This window comes from Pteropus medius, unplaced genomic scaffold (genome assembly GCF_902729225.1).
Source record: "Pteropus medius unplaced genomic scaffold, Ma_sr-lr_union100, whole genome shotgun sequence".
NCBI classification, from domain to species: domain Eukaryota; kingdom Metazoa; phylum Chordata; class Mammalia; order Chiroptera; family Pteropodidae; genus Pteropus; species Pteropus medius.
The window spans coordinates 1,380,858-1,390,700 of record NW_024354875.1 but is presented as its reverse complement, the minus strand read 5'-3'; the positions used below and the strand labels follow the sequence as shown (position 1 = coordinate 1,390,700).

The 9,843-nt window shown below is 39.3% G+C and overlaps 1 long non-coding RNA gene across 11 annotated transcripts in view; it reads right to left on the bottom strand.

The window, feature by feature from the left end:
• Positions 1 to 695: 695 nt before the first annotated feature.
• Positions 696 to 9,843, bottom strand: part of LOC120596963 (uncharacterized) — a 9,815-nt gene continuing 667 nt past the window's right edge. The window contains exons 1-4 of one of the 11 annotated variants that reach the window (XR_005651287.1): positions 5,243 to 9,837; positions 4,808 to 4,949; positions 3,415 to 3,572; positions 696 to 2,620 (exon numbers count right to left, since the gene is read on the bottom strand). This is a non-coding gene — a long non-coding RNA (uncharacterized LOC120596963). Of the gene's footprint in view, positions 2,621 to 3,414; positions 3,573 to 4,807; positions 4,950 to 5,242; positions 9,838 to 9,843 lie in introns of those variants that run through there. The other 10 variants (XR_005651286.1, XR_005651288.1, XR_005651290.1 and 7 more) reach the window with 10 other exon arrangements.

Below are 9,843 nucleotides of genomic sequence, written 5' to 3'. Positions count from 1 at the left end.
GTTTCCTCTGGTAATTGAGATTATAGGGTTTTCTCTCTATTTCTTTATAGTCTCCAAATGTTCTACAGTAAGTATACAGTACTTTTATAGACTGATTTTTTTAAGATACAGTTTCTGCAACAGTGAGCAGTCATATCCCAATTTCACAGTGGAAAAACACCTTTTGGGTCACGGACCTCTTTACGACTCCTATGGCAATTATGGGCCTTCTCCCTGGAAAAATGCTCCCGAGCTCTCACACACATCAACACCCCATTCTGCATCCCTTTGGGGTGGCCCAGACACAAGGGAATATCCATCCCTGCCTGTAAGAGACAGAATAACTCCTGGGCCAGCCACAACTGACTGTAAGCTGACCGACAATATTGAAATTTCAATAGAAATGTGTAAATCCCAAATGGAAGCACCAAAAAAGATGCCCAGAGGCCAGTATTGGCTGTGCTGCCCCAACTGTGTCCAAGGAAGGGTGTTACTCTTACCTGAGCCCCGCAGTCACTGTCGCAGGCCTGTCATCCTTGGAGATAGGACTGTACTGGGCATCTAAACATTCCATTCATCCAGCTGACCCCCCGGTTCACACCCCTGGCTCACTTTTCCTAAGTGCCCTTAGGAAAAACATGACTGCTTTTAAGGCAGAGGTTTATAAACCTGTATAAGTCTAAGGACCAGAAAGGCAAAGTATAGGAAAAATAAACTGCCAGCATATAATCAAACTTTATTTTATATGTTATAAGGTACAGACACATGATGCCAGAGATTGTACTTTAAACTTGACATTAAAAATATATAATTTGGAAATGGAAATAATTATTCAAAGTTTCATAATTTATTACGCCTCAGATTTGAAATCCAAAGTCTGACATTCCTTTCTGATGCCCCACGGTGTCAATCGACGCCAGATGAATCTCACGTAGCAGTGTGCAAGAGAGAATTCATCTCTGACTCCTTTAACTGGGAGCAATATTTAGTTCTGTTTAGTTTCATAACAGAAAATAGCTGCTCACAAACATAGGTGCTTCCGAACATGGACAGAATCTTTGCACAATGGTTTTTATAGTTAAGGTAACCATTCCCTAGACATTTGTAGAATTCTGGGATTCCAACATCATCATATTTAGTTTTCAGTATAGTGTTGCACTGCAGTTCAATAACTTCCATTTGTAGCTCTTCATTCACATTATTAATATTAATTGAGAAAGGTGAACTGAACAATATTAGTTCATTTTCATAAAGTTTGAAATCAGATACCCATTTTTGGAATTCAGCCTTCAACTCTAATTTTTGGAATGTAGTTCAGGCCATCATTTTCATTTTCGGAAACTAATTTCAGCGTAGGGAAGTGGGCCAGATTGTTCCTTGCCAAATGAGTTTCCCAAAGACACAATTTCATTAGGAAAGAGTGAACTGAATCATGCATTTGTGTAACCACTTGTGAACACCCTCGCAGAGAAATAGCCAACGTATTTACGTAAGTCATAATGTTAACCAAAAAGGCTAGGTCTTTGATCCAATCTTTGCTAGTAAGCTGAGGCACAGATTTTCCTTTAACAGACATGAAAAAGTCAATTTCTTCCAATACTTCAAAAAACTGCCTTAGCACCATACCGCGCAACTCAGCCACTTAAGTTCCATGGAGCAGAACAGGCTTCCATATTGTGCATCTAGCTCACTGAGCAAAGCACTGAATTTCCTGTGGTTTGAGCCATGGGAACGTATCCAGGTTATGGTGTAAATGACAATGTCCATGACATGGTCCATTTTTAAATTTTTAGCACAAAGGGATTCCTGGAGAATGAGGCCATGTACAGATTTAAGTTCTGCGTTTTTGCAAAGCCCTGACACTTTAGATTTAAGCTTTGTAACAAGTTGTCTAACACCAACCATTGCGGAATTACCGTCTGTGCTAACACTAATTTTGACCAGTCTACACTAAATTTTTTAAGACTTTTTCTCAACACATAAAAATATTTCATTTCCTGATGTCGTCCCTGTAAGGGGTACCATGTCCAAAAGTTCCTTGGTCACGTCAAAAGTTTCATCAACACCACGAATAAATACAGCTAACTGAGGGGCATTTTTTACATAAGTGCTTTCATGGGCTGCAAGGGAGAAAGGCACAAATGATTTAGCTTTCTCCTGTAACTCGTCCTGGAAGCTCTCGGTCATCACGTCAACATGCTGTGGAACATTACCAGTTAGTCTTATCCTGGCAAATGCCTGTCTCTGCTCAGGGCACATAATTTCCACAGCACTCAACAGACATTCCTTTATAAACTCACCATCTGTAAACGGTTTTGATGCCCGGGCAATTTTCTCACTTAATACATAACTACATTTCATAGCAGCATCATTTATTTTATTCGCATTCAGAAGCAAATCGTGTTGAAATTTCAGTCTTTTTTTCAGTTCATTAAGTTTTTTAGCTCGTTTCTTTTCTGTATATCCATCATGATTCCTCCTATGGTTTGTTTCATAATGGCGTCTTAGGTTATATTCTTTCGACGCAGACAGACTTTGCATATTAAACATGTGGGAACATTCTTTACCTCCACAAAGAAATAAGCTCTCCCCCACTTTTCTTGAAACGTGTGGCCTTCTTGTTCTATCTTTCGTTTTTCCACTTTTGAAAGAGACAAATAATAAGAAATATTAAAACATCATCTTTACTAATAGGAAAAAGTACTACTTTGTATTTAAAAAGTTTTAACTGTTTTTTCACAGTATAAAGTGATGTTCACTCCTTCAGAGTTGAGGAGAACTTCGAGAATGGTGGAGGCTGCGGCAAACAGAGCAAATGCCACAGCCAAGAGGAAGCAGCTGCTTCTCTCCAGCCGGCTGCAGACAGGTGGGCTGCACCCAGAGCCGCTAGATTCCTTGATGCAGCAAAAGCAACATGAAATCTAGATTTTTACATGAAATGTCTTGATTTTTAGAAACATTCATAATAAATTCTATTGTTTTTTCCCCCCCGTAAATTCTGTATAGGACACGTCTCCCCATCAGATTAGACACTTTAAGGACACTGGTTTGGGGGCCTCTGTTTTAAACCTGACAAAAACTCTACTTAAAAAGAATTAAATGTCTAAAGAGAATTAAATACCGAATTCTGAAAGCACAGGTTTAAGAAGTTGTTCAAACGGAAGCCAAGAGAGTACCCCCAAAAGGGAGACTTAATTGATGTATCTCAAAATGCCGTTTCCTTTACAGACATTACAATTATCTTACAATTAACTAGGCCAATGCTCAGTAGCTTGATATAATTATGAGGATGGCTTAGATATTTTTGATACAAGAAGAATACTGCATTTAAAAATGTTGAGCACCCCTAGGGCCGTGCAAGCCCCTCTCCCAACCCCGGGGTAACCCAGCTGGCACCCCGCACGTCTCGATCCACAGAGCTTTAGTGCCTTTTACCTCTCTGAGTTCTGCTCTGTCCGTCTCTGTCTTCTTGGCCTTGGCTTGTCTCTGCAACCGAGTCCAGAACAATGGCAAGTCCTCCAACCTCTGTTCCTTGCTTCTCTTCTCAGGCTCTCTCTGCATTGGCTTGTGACTTGAAGTCAACATAGGCAATCCTGCAATTGCGGGGGTGGGGTGCGGGGGAGAAGAAAGAACAGTCAACACTTAGTGCCTTTATTTATTTGTCTTTTGAATCAGTAATACATATGTATGATTCAAAATGCAAAAGGTAGATGATACAGTGAAGCCTTCCTTCTGCCCAATTTCTATCCTTAGGGGCAATACGCTATATGTATAAAGGCAAATATACACATTATTTTTTAAAAAACTATATTCACACGTAGTTCACATACCATAAAATTCACTCATTTAAAGTGTACAGTGGTTTCTAGTATATTTACAGAATTGTACGCCCATAATCTAACTTTAGAACATTTTCACCCATCGGCCGTCACTCCTCATTCTAACTCACACCCTCCCCCCGCCCCAGCTGCAGGCAACCACTACACGCTACTTTCTGTTTCCACAGATTTGCCTATTTGGGACATTTCTTAGCAGCGGAACTGAAAGATAACATGGTGTACGCAACCGTAACTGACAGACGCTGCTAAGTGGCTGTACCGACTTCGATTTCACTTCGACCAACAAAGGACGAGCATGCAGCTCCTCCACGCCCCGCCCCCCACCCCGTTCCATACTACGATAACGGGGTTTGCGTCACACTTAGAAAGTCCTCCCCCTCTTGCAGATTAGGAAAAACAAATTTTAAAAAACTTTACATGCCTCCTTGTAGTACTTTACGATTTCATATTTTCAATATAATCTTTCATGAACTTGTGATTTATTTTGGTGACAGATGGGGACATGGATCTGTTAAGTAAGAATATGCTTAAAGATAACACACCACACTCATTTCTGATTTAGGTATTATGCTTTATTTCACATGGCCATGGGTTCCTGGGCTTCTCTTATCTCTCCTTTGTAATTATTCTTCATGTAAAAGAAGGACTTTAACGATTTAAGTATAGCTAATTAAATCTTAATTATTTAGGAAAATTATGTAGCTTTTGGCTTTATAATTATATTTGTTTTGTCCTTCAGAATCGCTGACTTCAAGCCCGTGAACACTGCTGACGATTTGGGGTTTATCCGTTCACACTTGTTTTCTAAATCTGCAGGATTCTTTTCTAGAGATTATGTTCCCCAGAATATATTGGCATAGATTGTTTTAGAGTTCACCTACACCAACAATTTTAGTTCTAACATATCTGTAATTCCAGCATTCAATTTTCACCTCACTGAGAATCCCTTCAAAATTCATTCTATTCCAACGTATTTTCACCATATTCACCCTCTTACTGTACCAAAGCGAACATGCACAGTGATGATTTTCATTAGCTGCTTACAACACAATTCTGATAGGCCAATTCAATGTTCTGTTTTGGTACCTGTCCAGACAAGTCACCAAATGTGTTATTTTACTGGAGTCAGCTCTGGAGAGAGAGGAATGAAGATAATCTATGACTGATTTTTTCAGATCTTCAATCTGTACTTGGTAGAATGAGTCTTCATTTCTCTACGATATCACTACAGTTTTTCAAGAAGTGTTTGGCCATCCGTTTATGATGCTTCCTTCAGCTTTTTATGCCTGCTAGTAGAAAGGTTAGATAACTACTCTTTCCTTCTCTAAAATCAGGCATAAGTGATTTGGGAGAATACAATGAAATTCTGTTTGTTTGAATCCAGTAGACACATATTCTTTTCTAGTTCAAGGTACAAAACATACCTTTTACTCATCCCATCTTTGCTCACCAGTCTGATTTGAAAAGCATCCTCAAACACTTCTTTTAGTTCATGCTGAGTGACTTTGTCAGTAGGTTCTTGATCAAAAGTATTTTGGCATTTCGATCTAAACACAAAAGAATATTTTTAGTCTGAGTTTAGATCTCATAAGCATCAAATTTCTGTAAGAGAAAAAATACTTCTCAAGAGTTGGAGAGTAGAAAAAATAACACATATTCCTTCACCGAACAAATATCTGAACATACAGTCTGGACGAGGGCCTGTGCTACGTGCTGGCTATGAAAATACGGATTTGGCCTCCACTCTCAGAAATGTGGTCTTGTTGGAGAAAATGCTAGAAAACAAATAGACACATAATTACAAACCATGGTAAGTGCCAGGAAGGAAAAGTAAAGGATGAAATGAGAACGTCTAGTAAAAGACACTTAACCTCGTCTGTGGGAAGGGAAAATTTTTCTGATCTGGGAAGTGAACTCTAAGCTGAGATTCTATTTGTTAAGAATAGAACAAAAAGCTGTTCTTTCAGAGAAACTGCTCAAAAATCCAGCTATACATACAAATCGAAGAAAAAATATGCTATTTAAACCTTTTATTTAATTTAAATAATTTAAAATGTACTTCCATGATATTTTAATGGAAATGGTTAAGAATTACTGCTTTGGAAGCAATACCATTTAAAATGTTACAGAGATTCTGCCACAACAAACAAACAAACAAAAATCACTGAGAATTAAGTTTGGGGCACAATGAACCTGCTTGGCTCGTAAGTGCAAAGATAGAAACAATCGATGTGTAATTTTCCAAAAGAAAACTGGAGAGCAGAGGTCAAATGTCCACTGGGATGCCTCATCAACGAAAAGCCCAAAGAACCAGCCAAAGACTCAAAGGCAGCTTTCTGAAGGATGGCATTTTCGCAGAACCCCTTCGAGAGTCACATGGAGAGGCGTTCAGGGCTGACCCTTGATATCTTTCAGCCACCAGCCAGGAACATCCCCAGAAGAGGATTTTTTACCTTCCTCATCCGGGCCCAACTCACGGGTCTTAACTTCATCCTCCTCACGGTTCTCATTTCTCTTCTCATGGTCCCCTAGCTTGGCACTCCTGTCTTTTGGCAACTTGGCCCATGTGGCTCCCTTCCTGTGTGGTGATATTAATTTCTCAGCAAACATGGGTGCCAGAGACTTTTTTTTCCCTACTTTATATCCTGGAGCAGGAGTCACCTTCCTGCCATTCTTCTGAGGGCTGACAACCTGCTGGAGAAATAGCAACAGTGAAGGGAAGTCTCCCCTTCGCCTGTGAGGTTACGATCACATTGTATAGTCAGCGAGGGCAAGATCGGGTGAGGCACCTAAGTCAGCATCTATGTGGATCTCTCTAGAATGAATTTCTTGATGTATAATAAGGGAGCTCCCAGAACCAGAATCACCTGGCATGCCTGGCTAAAGAAAAAAGAAAAGAAAAAAGAAAAAAAGACAATTCTTGGATTTCACTTAGAGTTATCAAATCAGAATCTCTACAAAAAAGGATCTAGGTTTCTAGAAGTCTGCAAGCTACTGCCCTATGAAAATATTCCAAGTCGAGTACTGTTTAGGTGGTTCCACATGTCTTCAGGGTCCTAATTCTTCCCATACACATAAAACACCAAAGGAGAGGGCCCCCCGCACTGGAACATACATAGAAATGAGAGCCAAGCCCCTAAGACTGAACCTCAGGCTTCCTCATTATACCATCAATTCCCATCCCATAGCTTCCAATAATTGGGCGCGGCATTGTAAAACTAAATGACTAAAGATGAAAATTTCAGCAGAACATCGAATTAAGTCTTACCATATACAAAAGGACAAAAATGAGGAGCTATGGGCAATGGATGACCAAGTGAAAACACAGTGGGAAGGCAGACATCTGTGGGCCAAGGAGAGGGGCCTCAGAAGAAACCAAACCTGCCAACCATTTGATCTTCAACTTCTGGCCTCCAGAATTGTGAGAAATTAAATTTCAGTTGTTTCAGCCACCCAGTCTGTGATATTTCATTATGGCAGCCCTAGCCAACTTATATAACCAGTATACACAGACAGGTAGGTAGGTAGGTGGGGGGGGGTGGGGAGGGATAGAGGGAGAGACAGACAGACAGACATATATAGCTCTCAACACACCTCACGGGAAAAGATAAGTAACTATAATATGCTGCAATTAGCTTTACTGGTTATAAAGAAAAGTTATGGGCCAACAGATGAGGGACCAGTTCATCCAGCACGAGAATAATGTGAAATCAGGGAAGGCATGTAAAAGAGACTAGAGTTTGAATTAAACAATTTTGATGAGCCAACATTAGGATATTAAATTTTACTAAATTTTAGGCTACCCTAAAAATTAATGTGTGATAATACTACTATATGCTGCCTCAGTCAGAGTAAATGGTTACAGGCACCACATTTTAAAGAGGGATGACCAAGGGTTACCGATGTGGACAGTCTAGAACCCTACCACATGCATTTCAGCTTAAGGAAAATATAATGTTATGACAACTCCTGTTTTCCTCCAAGCTAACACAGTCTGGGCTCCAAAACAAAAGGTGCGTTCACCAAGAACTCTGTGGCTCTGACCGGTAGAGAAGGCTAATGCCGAATATGGTGACCATCACAGCACAGTAGACGCTCTCTTAACTATGCCTACTAACCACGCCCACTGTCTATGGGTGGATTAAGCGACAGTCTCACGTCAGAACAGGACTTACAAACTTGATGGCTGTGGAATGCCAAACGTGCGGCTACCAGGCGACTCTGCAGTACTCCGAGGACACTCGGTCATAAGCTGAGCTGTATCCTTAATAAGCATTGGTTGTGTCTGTTTGCAAACCTGAATATGACTGTTTTATCTACAGGTTCAGTTATATAATAAACATTATATAAACCGAGCAAATGAATACAAAGAGTTACTGAATCTACAAAAACAAAGCTGAAGGCTTTGGACATACTTGATAAAGCTTAACTTTAGTCAACCATAAAAGAGTGAGAAAAAAACATAACAATACAGGAGTCTGTATTCAAATTGTTTTACTAGGGTTTTAAAAGTTTTGCTTTGCTTTAAAGACACAAACTTTAAATTTTGGAAGATGAAGCATAGGTTTACTTTATACAGGGAGGATAAGCTTCTCCAACAGTGAACCCGAAGTCGGAAACAAAGCTTTAGTGGATCAATACATTGGCACATGAATACATATTAAACACATTTTAAATTAATATAAAAGATGTGTATGGATAACTTACTTTTGATTGATTAGGACAACTACTAGACTGAATAGGGTTGAAGAAAGTTTCTATTATACAACTAGCTGCTCAAAGTGGACAATAAACACATGCTATCTGCCTCTCAAAACACATTGCTTGGGGAAAGACCGAAAAATAAACCAGAAAAGAGCAGGAGCTTTGGATTGGAGAGAACCATGTATAATCCAAGCTCTGGTCACTTATTAGTTGTGATACCATGAGCAAGTTAGTTAATGGCTAAATCTGTTTTCCCATCTATAAACTGGAGCTAATGATGCCTACCTAATATGGTCACTGTGAGGGTGACATGAGATAATGCGTAAAGCCCCAGCACAGTGGCTGCACATATGAAGCCTCCAGTATTCATTAGCTATGTACCCGTTCATCCACCTCCATTTTTTTAGGACTCAGCTTAAACCAATCTATATTCAAATACTAATGCAGAGGCTCCCAGCCAGATGCAGAACGTAGCAGGGACCTAAATATTTGTGTAAAGAATAAATATAGAAACATATGGTTTGGCAGGCACCCAAAGGAATGGAACTTAATGAAGTAATTTTAAGAATCAAGAGATCTTCTTTCAAACCTGTAATTCCAGGCAACCAATGTCACTTTTTAAACAAAAAAAAAAAAACACTTCTGCATTCTCAAAAATAAACCGCACTTAGTCATGGATGTATTATTCTTTTTACGTAACACTGATACCCGGTTTGGTAATATGCTGTTTGGAATTTCTGCATTTGTGCTCATGAAGAGGTCTGTAATTTTCTTTTCTAAAAATGACCTTGTCAGATTTTGGTATCAAGTTTACGGTGGGCTTCTAACTAGACTGAAAATGTTCACAATACCACTTTTGTGATTAGACAATGCAGTTTAACCGCTTTACTCTGGATTTTGATTAACAATAAATTATTTTGCTACCTGCTGTATATATGATTACCTCATCTCTACTGCCATTGTCCTTATCTTCTGACATCTCATTTTCCCCATCTTCTATCTCTTTCAGGGAAAGACTCATTTTCTTCACCTTGATTTTTTTTCCTGCTTAAAATGGACAAGAATATTAGGTACATCACAGGGCCTTCAACATTCCATGCTAGGCACGTTTTGCCTCTAGTATTTGCAGTAAATTTCCATTTGTAATAAATTCGTGTTAGGCCTCATCCTAAAGTTATTTTCATTTGGAATCTTTTACTCTCACTAGTGAATAACAAAACATACAAAAAAGGGTAATTTTTGGTATATGTTTGTAGGTCAGATCTCTCATACATTCTCTCTTGCCACGATTTAGAAATGGAAACTCTTCAAGGTTAAAAAA